The following is a 4,798-nucleotide window of genomic DNA, read 5'->3' as shown; positions in this document are numbered from 1 at the left end:
TCCAGTGCCCCTCGTCTTGGGGGATAGTTTCTAAACTGTGACCTCTCACCCCACTGGACCTCTAAAAGAAAAAAAACAAGTTCTTTTCTCTCTATCCACACATGCAGCACAGAACAGTTCTGTGACCAAACGTGTGGGTATGTTTTCCTTTCATGGTGGCAGATCTTGCAGGGCAAGGTCAGCTCTCCAAGATCACCTGCCCCCACCCCCACTCCACCCAATATGGTTGTGACTGGCAATTGTGACCAGTGCTTCCGACCAACCGGCCAGAGATCCAGGTTACCACGACTCCCCTTCTTGGGTTCCATAATTTACTAAGATCAATAGCAGAACTCGGGGAACACCTTCCTTAAGTGTAGCGACTTGTCACAAAGGGTATTATGTATTATGAGGAATGCAGATGAACAGCCAGGTGAAGAACCGCGGGGAGCAAGGGATGGTATGGTGGGGAGGCGCCGGGGTGTCCACGCCCTCTCTGGGGGTCATTGTCCCCGCACTCCTGGAAACTAGTCAAATCTTCCCCTTTTTTGGGGGTGGGTAGAGCTTAATCTCCTTCCTCCCACTCCATCATCCTCCCACTCCTCTGTCAGTGGGTGGGGCTGAGCCGCCCACCTGTAATCACATGGTCTAAGGAGGCTCTCCAGGGTCGCCATAGTCACCTCGTAGTCTAAACTGGTGTGATGGAGTGTCTCATTAAAATAACAAGAGGCTCCGCTACCACTCAAGGGGATTCTGAGGTTTTTCAGAGCTCTGTGGTAGAAACCAGGGACAGAGACCAAATCTCTCTCTCTTTCTTTTTCCTTTTCTTTTTTTACAGAGAGATTTTAGTTTTGCTATAGGGCTCATGCGCTCGCCAGAGAGACAGAAAGCGAGAAATCAACCTCTGGCCACGCCACAATTACTTCTCCTCCATTCTCCTCTCTGGATTTTTGGGCACGCACGCACATGTGCCCAGTGTGAGTTTAAGCCACCAGGTCCGGGACTCAAACTGCAGTCGATGGATGACACAGGAGTCCAGCGATGTAACCCTTATGCCATCTGCTGGTCCCGAGACCAAATCTATTTCATATTATACTACAGGCCTGCATCCGTCCCAGAGGGAGTCTCTTTGCTGTACTTAGTTTCCCTCATTCTGAGGAGATGCAGGGCCCTTGTGACGTTTGTTGTCCTGAGTGCCTTGAGCCCTTTTATTTCTGGGCAAATTTGCGTGCACTTGTGGTCCCGCTGGCTGTATGATTCGGTATCCCCTTTCACATAGCATAAGCATTCTCCTAAGCTAGCACAGACTGTGGGAATGTCTTTCTATCCAGTTGATATGCTGTTTATTTAATTGATCCCATATGGTTAGACATTTAAACTATTTCTAATTTGTTTTTACCACTTTTTAAAAAAAACATTGTAATAACATTTGTGTACAGAAATTTTGACCACATCTCTGATTGCTTCCTTTGGAGAGACTTAGAAGTGCAATGGAGTGGAATGAATCTTTTGGCAGCTCTTGAGAAACACTATCAAATTGCTTTCCAAAAAGGGCCACAAGCAATGTAAGAAGCGAACTGTCCCAACACACCACTTCCAGCACTGACAGTTACCGTTAAAACAGAGCAAACAACCTCCACTAATTCCAGGGGCAAGAAACAGCATCTCGGGTTGGGTGGTATTTGATCTCAGGGGGTGGAAACATTTCTAGGCAGCATTAACTATTATACTAACATTGCCTCCTGTCCAAATTCTTAGCTTCTGACCTTTTAAGAGTACAGGAACAGGGTCCTGCAGGTGGCGTGGTGGTTAAAGGTGCTGGATTCCCACAGGGCCAACCGCGGTTCAGGTCCCAGACCTGGCAGCTGGGTTTCTTGCTTTCTCTTTCTCTCTCTCTCTGGTCAAATTAAAAAATAACAGTAACAAATGGAATTAAATAAATAAATAATTCTTTAAAAAAATAAAAAGTACAGAAACAGCTTGGATGTTCTGGGCCACCGAGGAGGCAAAAGGCCTGATGGGGACATTTAAGACAGGACAAGGAAGCAACGCAGAGCCCACGCCCCGTCTCGTTGGACCACTAGTGCACCTGGCATGACGGCAGCCGGGCACTGTGGCGGCCTCCTCTGTCCTGTCATCTCACTCTGTACGAAGAGCAGATGGAGAGATAGAGGGTTGTTTTTGAATTGAATAGTGTCTCCCCAATTCGTGCCTACCTGGGACCTCAGGGTGTGACCTCCTTTGGAGTAGGGTTGTTGCGGGTGTCCTTAGTTAAGATGAAGCACGCTTGCTTCGGCAGCTCCGCACTAAAACAGGAACATAGAGAAGAGTAGCGTGGCCAAGGCGCGAGTGAGTGCAAAGCTCAGTTGTTATGAAGTGATTCCCACATTTTCATCACCCTAAGACACCCAGGAAATGTGTTGTAATTACAAATTACAGGCCCTCAGCCCGGAGCACATGGTTCAAACTGTTTCCAGGGGCAAAACCTAGGGAGCCGCACATGCAAACCCACTCCCGGGCGAGTCTTACTGGACGCCTGGTAAACCCCTCGCCGTAGGCCGGGCCGGTCACTCCTGGGGAGCCTCTTCTGACTCCAAGGTTAGTGGTTTTCCTGTTGTCCTGGAAGTTCCATGGCTCTCATAGAACCCCTTAAGGTCCAGGCTGGAGGGCCAGACGCACAGGGGTCTGGAGTTGGATTTTCAGGTAACACGTCAGAGACATGACAGGACTTCAACAAGTTCATGGAAAGTGTGTATCATTAAAAAAAAAAATTAGGGATTTCTACCATTTTTGGCACCAAAATAAACTCGTATTTTAATTCTATTTTTCCACAAGCTTTTTGAAGTCTCCTGGCTAAGACTGGACAACCCTGTAGCTCAATGAAAACCAAGTCAGCCTGCAGGTAGAGGTGTCTGTCCTCAAAGCCAGCACTCCAGTATGTTTAAAACCCACTTTTACAGCTGGAGTCTCAGATGCACAGAACCCTGGGGACCTGGGCAGCAGGGAGGGCTGGGACCAGGCTGCGATGTGCCCACTCTGGCCTGGGCCACTGTGAGTACTCAAGGGGAAAGATGAGTGACTTCCCTTTTCCAGACACGTTCTTCCAAACTGCGGAGAAAGAGAAGGCCCCCACACCAACAGGCTTCCTAGAGGGTGGGGGGGACAACATGTATGGATGTGCTTTGTCACCTGCAAATGCAGCCTGTCCACCTCTACTGGTGGCCTCTGCGCTTGAAGTCTCCCAGACCGTCTGCTGTGGGTGGTGATGCTGCCACCTGGTGGCTGTGACGAAAACCCAGCATGAAACAGCCAGGGTGGCCTGTGGCCTGTTAAGTTCTGGGGGGACAGGGTTGAGCCTTTGTCATCTGCTCCGATCTTTCTGGCCCCTCACAGACACCTTTGGGATGGAGGAAGACACCATAAGGGGAAGGTGACTGAGTACACAGGATGCAGAGTGGGGGTGACAGCATACAATTTCTTGGTAAGCAAAGACAGTTGTAGCGATTTGCCCTGTGTGTCAAGGCAGATTACAGAGCAGTCACATACGGAATAAGGCAATTAAAAAATGTTTAAGGGGGCCAGTGGGTGGCGTGGTGGTTAAGGTGCTGGATTCCCACATGGCCGACCGCAGTTTGAGTCTCGGACCTAGAGGCTTGAAACTCACATACCAGGCACATGTGTGTGTGTGTGTTCCCGAAATCCTGAGAGGAGGATGGGGGACGAGGGATGGCAGAGTGGCTGTTCCCCTTTGGGAGAAGTGATTTCTTACTTTCTCCATCTCTCTCTGGTGAGTGCACATACCCTATAGCAAAAAACTCTCTCTCAAAAAAAAAAAAAAAAGTCTGAGTGTCTTCATGTGTTTGTATTTGACTGCATAGACCAACGCCTGGAAGGACATAAACCCAGTACGGCAGTGAGCTGCCTGCTGGGGTGCCGGGGGGAGCTCGGGAGACACTGCGTGTGGTGTGCGCAGGCCCGGCACACTTCTGTCTCACGTTTTAGCTGCTGCTGCTGGTAGATGTACTAGGATCTTTTCATCAGTCTCTCCGGGGTGGGGTAAAATGACTTTTCCTTTTTACTCGTACTTTGTGATTTCCCCCCTCTGTTTTCATGTACTATAACTTAAGTCTTTAGGGGGGAAAAAAGGCCCAGCCTTTGCTCTGGTGGTTAAGGGAGCTACCCCGCATGGTAACTGCGTGGCTCAAGTCCTTGACCCAGCAGCTTTAAAATACACTGGGTGTGTGTGCATGCATGCCCCAAATCAACAGGGTGGGGAGATGGAGAAGGGGTTGCAGTGTGACCATTCCCCTTTAGGGGGGACTTTCTCTCCCCTGCCCCATCTGACAAATGGAAAATTGCCCACACTCTGGCAACCTGAAAAGAAGAAGAAGAAGTTAAAGGGAAAGTGGGGCCGGCAGTCAGTGTGGTGGCTGGAACACTGGACTCCCACATGGCTGACTGTGGCTCAGATCCCGGGCCTCTCTCTGTCTGTGTCTCTCTCTGTTGGGCAAACATGCCCTATAGCAAATTGGAAAGGAATAATAATAATAAATTTTAAAAATTTTAAAAAGAATTAAAGGGGGGAACCAGCAGTTAGCGTAATGGCTATGCTGCGGGACTCCCACATAGTCAACCGCGGTTCACGTCCTGGACCCGGTGGCTTAAAACTCACGCCGGGCGCGTGTGCGTGCGTGCCCAAGATCCCGAGAGGACAATGGAGGAGAAGGGATTGCGGCGTGGCCATCCTCCCTGGGGGGTGATTTCTCGCTTTCTGTCTCTATGTCTCTCTCTGTCTGGCGAGTGCACGTGCCCTATAGCG

The sequence above is a fragment of the Tupaia chinensis genome, unplaced genomic scaffold (assembly GCF_000334495.1).
Source record: "Tupaia chinensis unplaced genomic scaffold, TupChi_1.0 Scaffold141490_1, whole genome shotgun sequence".
NCBI classification, from domain to species: domain Eukaryota; kingdom Metazoa; phylum Chordata; class Mammalia; order Scandentia; family Tupaiidae; genus Tupaia; species Tupaia belangeri.
The sequence above is the reverse complement of the archived record's forward strand: the minus strand, read 5'-3'. Positions refer to the sequence as shown.